Here is a 14,651-nt window from a genome sequence, read left to right as displayed (position 1 = left end):
TTCTATTGTTTTCTAAAAATACAATTTAAGTATATTTATTTTTTAAATGGTCTTATGGGGGAGTATAAGAATATTTTGAAGATAAATACACAACGCAGAGTTTGAGAGGACGAGAGGACTAATGGTCAATAGGGAATGTAAATAGGAGTTGGGTTTCAGATCAACAGCTGTTTAAAATCTGTGGAATGTCACTCCTGAGTCCGGAGCAGGATACTTGTTTTTTGGCCATTGGCCCAGTTATACTGCAAGGACCTCTGATTGGTCAACCCCAGGCTAGGGTGGGGGAGTTATAAATGGCATCCTGTCCCTTTGTTCTGTAGGGAATAGCTGAGGACAGGGAGACTGAACAGACTACCTCACAGCATGACAACTATGATATGTCCTTCTCAAATAAACCTATTATTCTCCCCCTGATTTGCTTTGGAGTTTGTGTTATTGAAGAATGGCATCAACTGCTAACAGTGCAAGTCGTAATCAGTGAGTCGTCCATGACCTGCACCCATCTCTGCCTCATTACGAACCAAGGGCACAGGCCTGGGCATCAAGGGAAGCAACTACGATCGCTTCCTGTGTTGTTTAGATTTGACTGGACTTCCCACATCTCCTTGAATAGCAAGGCTTGGAGTAAGTTCTCATTTACCTGCAAGTCATTGGGGTTAAATGTTGTTTTGAGGGTGACATTTCAAACGTGGAATTATGTCAACGGTAACCAATAAAGACAAACGTTGTCTGAAATGTGTACAATAGTGTATGAAACTTTTATTCAGAAAAAAACTAATATACAAACTAAAAAAAGTTAAATAATGTTTTATTCAAGCACACTTTCAGATGTTTGAATAAAAATCGGACCTTTTCCCATTTAAACTTTGTGTGCCGGGAGAAAGTGCAGTATGACACTTTTGGGTGAGAAATAAACAAGCAACCTTTAGAATATTTTATATGGCTTGATGTGCCCAGTAAGAAGGTTGATGTCCTGAAGAGGCACCTGGCAGGTGTTTGTGTGTGGAGAATGCATACTGAGGGAGAGGTTGTGTTCTGTTCACAGCAAGTGACACAATGTCATACTAATGTCATGCCGATAAGTGTCTGGCAATGGACATTCTTTGGGCATAACACTAGTACGTCATCATGCCAAATACTTTGAGAATCCTAGCGCCCAGGGTGGAACCCAGTGTACTCAGAATGGGGACCAGGGAAGGTATCTCTGACTCTCCAAACACAGTAACTGGGGATGACAACTCAGTTTCCTGCACAAAGCTGCCACATCAAACATAATTCTACGGTTGAAATGTCACCCTCAAAACAACATTTAACACCAATGACTTGTGCCAGGTCACTGTAGGTAAATGAGAACTTACTCCAAGCCTTGCTAAACTGTGTGTAGGCAGCATGCCGGTATTCCCTGGAGTCATCTCCAGGCTCTGCTGCGTCAGCCACTGCCAGCACGTCAACCCTTTACCGCCTGTGCAAACATAAATATCTGTTGTCTAGGCAGTACCCGGGCAAAATGTGGCAGCTGGCTTACACAGAAGGCTGGTCCCTGACCGCAACACTTCCTCTCCCTCTATAGGCTTACCATACAGTTGTTGGTAAATCTCTAGGACATCAAAAACCAATCCTGGCTCTCGCTTAAACATTCGCCTCACCACCTCTTTGTTGTCTGCATAATCCAGCTCCCTGATGATGAATTCCTGAATGAACAGATGCACACAGACTATTATCCGTAAGGCAGAATGTGATATTTCTCTCCACACTCAGCTAAAAGGTTGTTCTCCTATGTATGGTCAAGGTCTACGATTCATTCAAAGCAACTACTTTCCATTGCAAATTGATTAAACTAGATCATGTTTCTACTGAAAGTAGTACGTGTCGATAAATACCAAAAACAAAAATGTATTCATCCACCAATTATTATGTTTATACAATAGCTATTCAAGAGAAAGTAATTTATTTTTGATACATATATTGGCATTTAACATAATACAAACCTGTGTGGCAGCCATTCTATCATGTCGGAGAGCAAAAAGACTCTCCTCATCCTAATTTCTGTCTCTCTACTGCCTGCCTCTGCCTGTCCGTCCTCTGCCCCTGGCTCTCCCTCTAGCCCTGCCCCTTGCCCTGCTAGTTGGACTGCCATCATCAATGTTGTCCAATGCAACCTGCGCATACAATGAATGACGTTAGCTGGATGTCCTGCCATGTGAAATACTTTCTTAAATACATTGGCTATTACAAAACAATTTCACAAGGTTGAAACTATTGCAGCTAGCTGTAGCTGCAATTGTGTCAAACTAACATTGGTTTAGCAAACGTTAACAAGGATAGCAAGGGAACTGAAAGAACACATCACGTTAACTTGACATATGGTTTTACAATACAAATACTTTTTGGAGTTTAACGTTATATTTCACCTCATCACTCGACATTCTGTGTGTCCAGTGGTTAGCTAGTGGACTGCTGCTGTAGCTGTATGAAATGGCTGGCTAGCTAGTTAGCTAGCTATGCCTATATAAACAAATCCACGCATTTTAGAATGAAAGGGTGAGAGCATGCAAAGTAGGAGTGACTCTAGGCTTGTTGAGAAAGGGGGTGGGGGTGGGGAGGGGGAGAGTTTTTGTAATACGCCAAGCTTCCACGACGTTTGAGAAAAATATGGATATATCATTTAAGTGCCTATGAACAGGGTATGTTATTAGGTGGCCGGCGCACCGGTTTGTGCCAAGAACTGCAACGTTGCTGGGGTTTTCATGCTCAGTTTCCCCTGTGTATCAAGGATGGACCAACCAAAGGACATCCAGCCAACTTGACACAGCTGTGGAAAGCATTGGAGACAACATGGGCCAGTATCCCTGAAGAGTCCATGCCCTGCCGAATTTATTCTTTTCTGAGGATAAAAGGGGGGGGGGGTGGGTGGGACTTCCTACGGGTTAAAGAAAGATCACAGAATTCCATACAGATCACAGGTGGTATCAGCCAATGAAAATATTCCATAACCCCAAGTGGCAGTAAATCACCAACCTTTGCTTTATACCTGTTCAAACACAGTCTAGGTGGCAGTGTGAACCATTTCAGTTTGTTTGCCAACTCATAGAAGTAGTAGAAGACAATTTACTTGAAATGGAGGTTGCCTCAATGGTGCTGTCCGTGCAGACACCATAATGGGGCAGGTATAATGTTGCGATGTCTAAGTCTATAGTCATGTAGACTAGTTCCATAAAAGACTGTTAGGTCCCGGTCATTCCCTTTCGTGTTGTAGTCATGGCGAGCAGAGGGTGACGCTGACGCCTTCCCCTATCCAACAGGCAGGGAACAGCTCCTGAGTGAAGGCACAGTGGAAGTCAGCAGCTGCGTCGGTCGTCTTCATAGGACGTCAGTTTTCCAGCCTGGTAGTCCAGCAGCATTCCGATGCGGGAGTGTTGGGAGTGGCCAGCCACCATCTCCCGGCACACATTGCGCCAGGCCCTCAGCTTGAACTCATCCAGTTGAAGGCTCCAGCGTAGACCGTTCATTCACACCATACACCATTTCCACTTTTCCATCCGGGGAATTCCCTTGAGGTCATACGGGGGAGTGATGTGGGGTTCAAAGATTATAGTGGGAAGAGGCGCCCATAGGTTCTCCTGAGAGGGGAGCAGGTGGCTGTGCGAGGGTCAAAGGTCAGGGTTCAGCGGTCTGAGGAGGGTGAGAAGACATTTTGGTATACAGCTAAATTAACTCAAAAACAAAGGATAGGTGATACATCACATTTATGTTGGCAAACTTTTGAACGTCATTCAGGTTAAGAGGAAGACAAACAGATATTTTAACAGATTGGAGATGACTATCCATAAAAACAACACACAGCTCTAGCTAAATATAGAGCATTTGCCTTGGCAAAGTAAGACAATATGGGTGTCACACAATTAGGTTACCTTGCGTGTCCCTACACACAGCCTCCTCCTTCATACAGTGAGGTTAGGTTATGATAGAGGAATTTCTAAATTCCTAATTGTTTTACAGCCAAAACCAAATTCGCACTCGTTTCCAATTCATTAATGAGGTGTAAGTTCATGAATTATGTATGAAGTAGATCGAGACCAGTCTTAAAAGTCAGGTAAGAGCATTTAATTCCAGAGAGGTTATAAACTGAAAATGACGTCAGCGTTTTCCAAACGTACCATTTCATAAGCAGAGGGCCCTCGCGTTATCAGCACGAAGTCAAGGCCAGTCAGCATAAATCAACATTCTCGACAATCTGGAGACGGCCCGTTCCCACCACCTGGAGATTTGTACAACTGAATGAACTACGGAACAGACCTTCATTGTTACTAAACTCCTGACTACATTATATACAATTGGGAAAGGGAGCAAGAGAGACTAGTCAGTTCTGATTGGAATGTATTCATAAGTCATTTCAACCATAATTTCCTCTATCAGGTTACCATACTTGTCCTGCCCCACAGCTGTAGACACAGCCTCTCCAGGTCCTCAGACACAAGCATGGAGATCCGTGACAGGAGGTCCGTCACCCCGGTGAGCCTCTCCTGCAGGTTAGCGGTCACATCCACTTCAATGTCCTTCACATGACAAACCACCAGCTGAGACACCTACAGAGATGATATATTATGATTTGTGTTGACCAAGGCCCTTCTCCCCGGATTGTGCAGTTTGGCCAGGTCTAGGAAGTGTCTTGGTGGTGATGGAGGCCTCTGTGTTCTTGGTGACCTTTAATGCTGCAGGAATGTGCCTCAACACAATCCTCTCTTGGAGCTCTACGGACAATTCCTTCGACCGCATGGCTTGGTTTTTGCTCGACATGCACTGTCAACTATGGGACCTTATATAGACTGGTGCGTTCCTTTCCAAATCATGTAAAATCAATTGAATTTACCACAGGTGGACTCAAATCAAGGTATAGAATCATCTCAAGGATGACTAATGGAAACAGAATGCCCCCGAGCTCAATTTCTAGTCTCATGGCAAAGTGTCTGAATACCTATGTAAAATTAGATTTAGCAGACTAGGATTGATAATGTCAAAAGCCACACTGAAGTCTAACAAAACAGCTCCCACAATCTTATCAATTTCTCTGTCAAGTCATATGTAAGTGCGTGTAGAAATATTTTTGCTAGAACTATCTGGGAGTGGTCTGAGGGGGGAGGAGACAACATAAATAGCATTTGTCACCAGGCAGGCAAACAGCTCTTACACAGAACGGGGTTTATCATATTCACAATTTCAATGGTATTATTTCCACCCTCATTTTGTGGTTATATCAAAGGAAAATCATGTCTTTGATTGCACTGGGCCTTATACAATGTCATCAGTGTAGAATGTCCTATTATGCTTAAAGAAGCTCTGATTTTCTTTTTGGTAAAACTGAGGTTATAGTGGGCATCGAGTTGTATACTTCAACATGGACTTTTAACACCTCACCTGTAAAACGAAGAGGAACATTATTTCACTTATTTTTTAACACAATTTGTGCTGTTTGGATACAATGTCCCTTGAACAGAGTGAAATGGAATTGACCCAAGTGGCCATAATTACAGCCATACTGTAAAGGCTGTTTGTCAGGGATTTCCTCCTCTTCTTCCGAAGAGGAGAGGCGAAAAGGATCAGAGGACCAATATGCAGCGTGGTAAGTGTCCATGGTTGTTTTTAATACGTTAAGGTACACATGAACAACTGACTACAAAAACAAGAAATGTGGAAAAACCCCAAACAGTCCTATCTGGTGCAAACACAGAGACAGGAACAATCACCCACAAACACACAGTGAAACCCAGGCTACCTAAGTATGATTCTCAATCAGAGACAACTAATGACACCTGCCTCTGATTGAGAACCATACTAGGCCGAAACATAGAAATACCCCAAAACATAGAAAAACAAACATCGACTGCCCACCCAATTCACGCCCTGACCATACTAAATAATAACAAATCAAAGGAAATAAAGGTCAGAACGTGACACTGTTGGAAGGAGAGGACCAAGGTGCAGCGTGATAAGTGTTCATGATTTTTATTAACTGAACACTGAAATAACAAAAATAACAACGAGAATGAATAAAAACAAAAACAGTCCTGACAGGAGCAGAAAGACACAAAACAGAAAACAACTACCCACAAAACTCATGTGGGCAAGAGCTACCTAAGTATGGTTCCCAATCAGAGACAACGATAGACAGCTGTCCCTGATTGAGAACCATACCTGGCCAAAAACAAAGAAATACAAAAACATAGAAAAAAGAACATAGAATGCCCACCCTAGTAACATCCTTGCCTAACCAAAATAGAGAATAAAAGCCTCTCTATGGCCAGTGCGTGACCCATACCTTGTAGGTATTCAATCTGTGTGAATGTTCATAAACATTTCCAGATGTAGAGAACAGGTCGTTATCCTTGGTCCCATACCCTGACGTACAAAGTAGACCGTAAAGATAAGTTATCTTACAATGCTGCTGCCAGTTATGGGTGGGTGTGGTCTAAGACTGTCATTATATATATAGTTCCTAGTCTCGCCATTGTCAAACATACATACATTCATTCACTTGCATTTATTTGAAATACGATTGCCATGGAGAATATTGATGAAGTTTCAGCAGTACAAAGAGAGCTTGAAGAACAACAGCTTGACCACAGCTGCAGGCAAGATTCAAGATTATTTGAAGGAGATGAATAATGTGGAGCTGAATATTTCTGTCACAGGAGAGACATGCTCCGGTAAATCTACCTTTGTCAAAGCATTCAGAGGCATGAAGAATAATGAAGAAGGAGCTGCTCTAACTGGTGTGGTGGAAACTACCATGGAGGCAAAGGCTTACCCCCACCCAAAATACCCAAATATGAAAGTTTGGGATCTCCCTGGTATTGGCACCGCTAACTTCAAACCAGAAGAGTACCTTCATAAAGTTGAATTTGATCGCTTTGATTTCTTCATCATAGTCTCATCAGAGCGATTCAGAGCCAATGACATTACTCTGGCCAAGGAGATCCAGAAGATGAAGAAGAAGTTCTACTTTGTTCGCTCCAAGATTGACAACGACATGAGGGCTGAGGGGAGAAAAGAGAAGTTTGACCAGGATAAGACACTGGAAACAATCAGACAATACTGCATCAAAGGTTTGTCTACACACTATGTGCATTATGTAAATGTACTCTATTGCTAAACAAAATAAATTAGTTTTTTCATATTGTTAGTGGGGTTGTATTTGACTATACTTTGTTCTGCTCCTCAGGGCTTGAGAATCAAGGTCTGGGCTCTCCTGTCTTTCTCATCTCAGTTTTGACCTTGGTCACTAAGATTTCCATGACCTTGAGGAGACAACAGAGAAAGAGCTTCCTGACCACAATTGGCATGTACTACTGTTGTCCATCCCTAATATAACCTTGAAAATCAACCAGAGGAAGGAGGCTTTCAAAGCCAACATATGGAGACTAGCTTTTGTATCTGCCGTTGTGGCAGCAATACCTATCCCAGGCCTTTCCTTTGCTGTAGATGTAAGCATCTTGGTAATTGAGACCAATAAGTACTATAATGCTTTTGGTCTTGATGATGAGTCCCTGCAGAGCCTAGCTAACAGAATGAATGTGCCAGTGGAGGAGCTGAAAGCAGTCCTCAAGTCACCTCTGAACAAAGAAATAAACAAAGTTGTGGTTGTCAAGTTGCTTCACAGTGCAGTTCTCACAGGGGTAACGGTGGTTGAGTACCTGTTCAGTAACATTCCTATTGTTGGCAGCTTAGCTGCCGCAGGGATTTCCTGTGGTACAACCGACTACATGTTGAGGAAGTGTCTGAATGAGCTGACTGATGATGCACACAATGTTCTGATGAAGGCACTGATGGCCAATGAGTGAGATAATGTTCAATATTGAATTGCAAGCTATATCTGTGTTTGCGTTCTTTCTTGAATACTGTCTTCAAACAAGGAAATGCTGATAAGTAGATAATAAAATTATGCTACTTGAAAATAAATGTTCAAATGTAATTGATCAATGGGACAGTAAGATCACAATAGTTTTAATATAGGTTAGCACACCTTACTGCATTAGATGGGAAATTCATATTGGGATCTACAGCTTTTTACTCATAGTAAATTTACTCTGAAAATATATATTCACAGAAAATACACCTGCTTTTACAATTTAACTCTAGTATAATCTAATCCTAGCCTTTTGAGAACCAAATTGGATGTGCTTTGAAACAATTGCATGATATTTGAACATGACTCCCTCTAGAAAGTGGATTTGAAAATAATCCTAGTTTAGAATGAACCAGTGTTAATTGTCTATATATAAATTGTGATTTTACCCAACACTACTCATTCAGTACATATGTTCTACATGAGAACAAATTATTGACCCATTTCCTGTGTTCTCTTCTGAATCGCATTAATCTTTATCTAAAACCGTCACTCTTTACTTTCCCATATTAACTAGTGCAATATTGCAGTTCATGAGCAGACCGCCAGATGGTAGTATTTAGCAGTTTTAGTGTTGGTCATTCAAGGCAGTAGATGGTAATGACAGGAAAATCTAGTCAGTTGTACAACTGAAATGTGTCTTCCGCATTTAGCCCAACCCCTCTGAATCAGTAGATGTAAACTCTAAATAAAAACACAAGGTTAAGTAATGCACATGACATATTATAGATCTGTGGACTCTAAATAGAGGGTTTTACTACATGAGCCTTACAAAAATAAATTGTTCATGTGCCTGACTGAACGAAGTTTCTGATACAACCATTTAACTGACCACAGATTCACATTGTGTTGAAAACCAGCTACTATAATAGATGGTGCTCATACAGTAGATAAGAGGTTGTTGGTATGGGTTTTATAGGACGTTTCTCTGCTGTCTATGGTTGAGCCATGTGCATAATGTAGTTGTTGATGAATACTCTGACATCATATCAGCGGCGCTTTGGCCTGGATGCAGATTCCTTACAGCAGTTAGCGGCACTACAGAACCGTATCAAGTACAAAAACAGCTCTCGATCTATAACATCCCACTCAATGAACAATAGTTACACTTACTAGATGATGTCACTCCACTGTTGAATTATTACCCTTCAGTCCTTTTTTTACCACTCACTAAAAATACATGCAAAAGGGTTGATCTGACATTTGTTTTTTAATATTTTGTGTAATGAAATAAATGCAGAGTGACATTTACTGCTTTCGGGGTTAGTTATTTACACCAGTCAATTAAGTAATTGTTATTATGATGTATTCTGTACTTTTAGTGAAGGCAATGTGTAAGTGTGATTTCATTGTTTTGACTTTCTCTTTACATTGATCAAAAATAAATGTTCAATGTTCAACACCACTGCTCACACACCCGTCGTTACTATGGCAACCAGTGTAGCCAAGTCAGCAAATGACTGCTGTCTGAACACACACACACACATATCCAATTTGCTGTTTGGACAGTCAATTTTCCAAAACATATTTTAACAACAAACCTGATTTGAGCATTAAGGCCTGCACTGTGAACAAGGAAAGGAAAGGTTCACCTATTTTGAATGTAATATTGTTTTTGTGCATCTCTGAGTGATGTTCTATCAATTCCCTGTGTCACTTCATGTTTTCATGTGTATCTGAGTTACTGGCATTCAAGCATGCCGAAATCCGGCAGGTATGACGTAGCACTGTATAAAGTAGTTCTCACTACTATGGAATTTAATAGGAATGTGACTTTTAGATTGCGAAAACCTCTATCACACGTTAGATTTCAATACTTCCGAAGTCATAACCTGGGAGGATGTCTTCTCTCGAATGAACCATTGAATATATTTTTGCGATATTCCTACTTTAAGAATAATTCTTTTTTTTTACGAATCCAATAAATGAAAGAACGTATCACGCGCCACCCAGCAGACTGTCGACCAATCGTATTCACGTTGTCATGCTGCGTCACGCGGTTGCTAAGCTAATCATCATGCAATCCCTTATCAAAGTCAATGTACAGTGTATCTACGTGCCTATTTTCCTCGAAAGAACATAATGTTTTGTACTTGTTGAAAAAATGTGTGCTAATGTTGTGTTTTTGAGCTAGCGCCCAATAGACTGCACAGAAGGTTGGTGGCACCTTAATTGGAGACGACAGACTCGTGTTAATGCCTGGAGTGTAATAGTGTTAAACACATCAAACACATGGGTTCCATTTGTTTGATGCCATTCCATTAGCTCCTTTCTAGACATTATGAGCCGTCCTCTGCTCAGCAACCTCCACTTATAGACTCCAATTCACTCCTTGTCGCTGAATCGCCCAAAAGGGCAGAGTCCGTTGACAGAGTATGGGCAACGTTTCCCATCTCCTCATAAGTATGTCTGCCAGGTTGAACATGAGATTGTAGACTCCTAATTTACATGCTGATATTGTCTTTGGTATTATTGTGTGTAGCTACATTTGCTTGCTAGCTAGCTACCAAGCTAGCCAGCCAGCCCACGGAGAGAGCATTGCATTGTGGATTTTGTCGTCGACTTGAAATGCAATAGATTTCCACAACAATTGTTCCTTTTGCCACCAAACTTTTATAATGCCAAAATGAAACATGTGTTCATAAAAAATATTGTTCTCACATATGAGTGTTATTTAACACTGTAAATGAAAGGAATGAGTGGTTTCGGGTGGATTTGTGTAGCTCGTTGTCGTTATTTGGGATTAATTGGGTGTTCTATTTGAAAGGATGCTTCGACTGATTTTTTTTACCCCATTCAAGGACTCTCAAAGATAAATGCATGTATGTGCCACAAGAGGGTGCAAGGACCTTACAGTAACAGTCTTTTTGTATGGACAGTATATACTTTAGACTTTCCTGACACACATCATTTGCATCAAAGTCTGGCTATTTTATGACATGACTGAGACAAATAAACCTGACACATTATTTTTCATCTATTGTCAGGAGAGAGAAATGCAAACCTTCACCATATGCTACTGACAAACTGTGACATCAGGTTTAATCAGTGTTCCACACACAATACTTTAGCAATGCATCCTTCCATCATGACGTTCACTATTCTTATGTATTTGAAAATGTGTAAGCGATAAAGAGTGAACTTGACATTCACTCACCCATATCAGGGATACATTGTCAATTAAGGGCCTTACACATTAGCTGGCATTATACCCACCAGCTAGATTCTTCTATTTACAGCATTGTGTCAGCTGAATTCATTACGTTTAGGGTTTTTAAAATGTAAATGAAATCACAATTTAAAATACTAATTATCATTGTTTGATCTATAATGTTCAGTTGAATTGACAATTCATACATTATATTGATACTTCACACACTTGTTTTTTAATTTTTTAATCAGGGTCTTGAAGTGAGGCCAGGATAAAACCCACATTTTTGGTCGATCTGGCATCTACACCGCGAAGGGTCCATGCGGCGCCAGAGATTATGATGATGCAGTGAACGTTGGCTGTACAGAAGATCCGTGCCTAACTCCATGCACCTCCCAAAATTGTGCAGCTCTGGAGGTGACTCCCACTTGCATAACAGTGCAACAGTGCACTGAGGACAAACAGCACATTGTGTAAACAAGTAGACTTAGATGAAACATGTCTTTAGCTCTTCTGTACCGAATCTTTCTCCTTTTTGTGGGTACGTTTTGTGGGTTAACTTATTCGCTTGTTGGAATTCCACTTTTGATTTATTTTAGTGCACTACTGATAATGTCAGATCCAAAAGTTCCCTGAGAGAAGCCACAGTCGAGAATGACTATAATTCAGTATTTGAGTTCATTTAGTTTTTGTATATTGCTTTTCTGTATTTACTAGGTGCCTGGGGAAACACTGTCTGAGAGATAGACCAGGATTCAATCCGATCACATTGTCACTTATGCACCTTTTAAAGATAATTTCCAACATATGTCGTTTTTACTGTGATTGAGGTCTTCACAAATGCAGGAATGTTTCCTTTCAAATGTGCAAAGCAAACAAAGTTCAATCAGATTGAATCCCATCCATAATCCTGAATACTGGCCATGGAATCTGTTATGTTATGTATTGGCCTTGCTGACAATGTTACTTTCTTTGTTCATCACACATTCTGTACAATGTCAGAAACTGGAGAGCTTCCCAGGAATTCACCCTGACAAAAACGGACACCCAAAACAAAATGTCTTTCATCGAATGGCTTGTGACAGTCCTCTGCAGCAGTTACCTCCACTGGTACCTTCACAAAGAGGGAGAGACTTTGAGGAGGATGCTGTACATGGCAACTGCTGATGAAAGAACACAGGAGATGAGACACCAAAATAAACAATGGATGAGTGACCCTGGCGTTGAGGAAGTCGCAGCAGAGAAAGTGGGATCCAGTATGTACACTCTGAAAATTCCTGAAATATTAACCAATCACTCAACCACTGTCCCTACTGGGATTCCCAAAGTGTTTAACTACAAGACAAATCCTGTATCAAAACTGATGTTACCGTAGTTCGTTTGATTCTGAATTAGAGACCATGTAGCACTCTCTGCCCAACTTTCTGCTTCAAATTACATAACATCTGCAAGAAAAAGAAAAAGAAGGCTGGATTTTTTCTCACAATTAAAGCTGGTGCTTCTTAAAACATTTAGTTTAAAACCATAACATTGCATAATTGGCGGCTCCCGATTAAGAGTTCACAAGAGCTCTAACTGGTGGCATGTTGCGTCATCAATTATATAGAAAAGTATATTTTCCCAAATTGGTAAAGCTTTTTAGTGCAAAGTGACAAGATGCGCAACTTGCATGTGAGCACTATATCTCCAAACGAGTGACAATTGGTAGCGGTTATATTCCACAACATTTGAGATGAAAGACAACTTTGACAGTATTACAAACACTTACAACATCTGGTTTCTAGTAGGCAGAATTAGAGAAGGACCTATTCATTCTCTGATTCAGTTGGCTCAAGCCTGTTTCTGTACTGAAGTCAGCCTACCCGTCTCATAGACTGACCAGCAGCTCCTTATTATTATGGTTAGAAATCACATTTGATGACCACCATTGGGGGGGGGGGTACTCATGTTTACACAGTTGAATAATCACCCTTAAAATACTTTGAACCACCTTTATTTTTTTATTATAATTTCTGAAAATCTACAATAGCAATTGACCAACCCTAGTAATCATTGAAGGGGATGTGACATTGTAGCAGTAGGCTGTTTTAATTATCCTTTATACATCTGTTATTCTTGATTTCAATATGGAAGGAAAACCAGGTACTGGTGTTTTGTATTAAGTGTTTCTTGTTGAGTAAAATACATATTTTAGTACTAAATTTGAATCATTGTGTTATTCCTATTCCATATTTTTGTGTTCCCCAACTATGAAAGGGGGGCATGAGTGAAACATTTTGGGATTGGCTTCTCTTTGATTTAGGGGTTAATGATAGTCAGAATAAAAACAACGAGGAAGATCAGAAAACAAGGAATGGCATGTTCAGTAGAATAGTTTCGGAATAATTCCAACATCAAAGGGTATTTCAATATTATGAAGAGTGTGGGCTGCCCCCTTGTTTATGTCTGATCATACAATTTCAGTTTTAAGTTTCTGTTTAATGAAATCACACAAACCAAGCATGGTCCCTCACAATTTACCTGTATGTCATACTAAATTTGAACGTCCATATTTTATGAAATAATCACTCCAGATTTGACTGCCCTTGACCAAAACAAAAACATCCTGTGGCGTTCTGCATTCGCATTGACTAGCCCCCGCGATATGCAACTTTTCAGGGAAGTCAGGAACCAATATACGCATAGTTAGGAAAGCTAAGACTAGCTTTTTCAAGCAGAAATTTGCATCCTGTAGCACTAATTCCAAAACGTTTTGGGACACTGTAAAGTCCATGGAAAATAAGAGCAGCTCCTCCCAGCTGCCCACTGCACACTCAATACTATTTTGTTGGTGCAACGTTAACTAGCTAGGTAGGTTAGTTTGAGCTGTCTTGCAATATTAGCTATAAACCGACTTTATGCTAGATCACAATGGTTATTCTCATGATTAATGTGGGCCTAAAAATAAATCTATGCCGGTGGTGATTTTTATTGCAGTTGTAAATATAGCTTCTGTGAATACTCATCCGTAATCGTATCCTTAAAATGACAGATATTCGGATCGGATTATACTCGTAATCTGAAAAACAAAAGTTTTTAGAAAATGCCTCAGTAGAGCTTGGCAGCACCTAATCGTCTACAGGCACACTTATATAAATCAAGGAAGCTGCAGATCAGGAGCTGTGTACCTGTTGTTTCTCAAAACTTGCAGCGGGCAGTTGAGTTTGCTTTTACTGTCAGAACTCATTGGTCTCTCATCTTTGTTTTCCAACAAGCTCCGCTTGTTAGATATTATGCTCATTGATAGCTTGCTTGCCAACGTCCTCGCCAACTGATTTATCGAAGTAGTAGTAGGCAGTAGCACATCTGAATGGTCTGAGCAAAACATGCGAGGAGAAGTGACAGGTGAAACGATCAAGTGACAAAAAGCAAGTGAACAGTCGCTCTATCCAATTGTAGCAGCAGGATCACAGCCCGCCCATTTCTTTACAGACAGCAGAACTAGCCAGTGGATTTATTCAGAGTGCACAGCACTTCGCACTGTTTGAGTGACTTTAGAAAGATAAATGCATTTTTTTTTTAAATCACAGACAATAAAACATATCATAATCGTATTCT

The 14,651-nt window shown here is 40.5% G+C and overlaps 1 long non-coding RNA gene and 1 pseudogene across 3 annotated transcripts; one reads left to right on the top strand and one right to left on the bottom strand.

Annotated features, from left to right (window-relative positions):
- Positions 1-6,524: 6,524 nt before the first annotated feature.
- LOC124036003 lies at positions 6,525-9,290 on the top strand (annotated as a pseudogene).
- A 1,098-nt stretch (positions 9,291-10,388) lies between these two features.
- Positions 10,389-14,446, bottom strand: LOC124036004. Of its 3 annotated transcripts, none has more exons than XR_006838832.1 (3): positions 14,222-14,446; positions 12,425-12,499; positions 10,389-12,217 (listed from the first exon to the last, which is right to left on the bottom strand). It is a non-coding gene; the product is annotated as an uncharacterized LOC124036004 (long non-coding RNA). The 3 variants fall into 3 exon arrangements; XR_006838834.1 differs by having other exon boundaries at positions 10,389-12,214; XR_006838833.1 differs by having other exon boundaries at positions 10,389-12,168.
- Between the last annotated feature and the right edge of the window lie 205 nt (positions 14,447-14,651).

This window comes from Oncorhynchus gorbuscha, linkage group LG05, assembly GCF_021184085.1.
Source record: "Oncorhynchus gorbuscha isolate QuinsamMale2020 ecotype Even-year linkage group LG05, OgorEven_v1.0, whole genome shotgun sequence".
Taxonomy (NCBI): domain Eukaryota; kingdom Metazoa; phylum Chordata; class Actinopteri; order Salmoniformes; family Salmonidae; genus Oncorhynchus; species Oncorhynchus gorbuscha.
The sequence above is the reverse complement of the archived record's forward strand: the minus strand, read 5'-3'. Positions and strand labels throughout refer to the sequence as shown.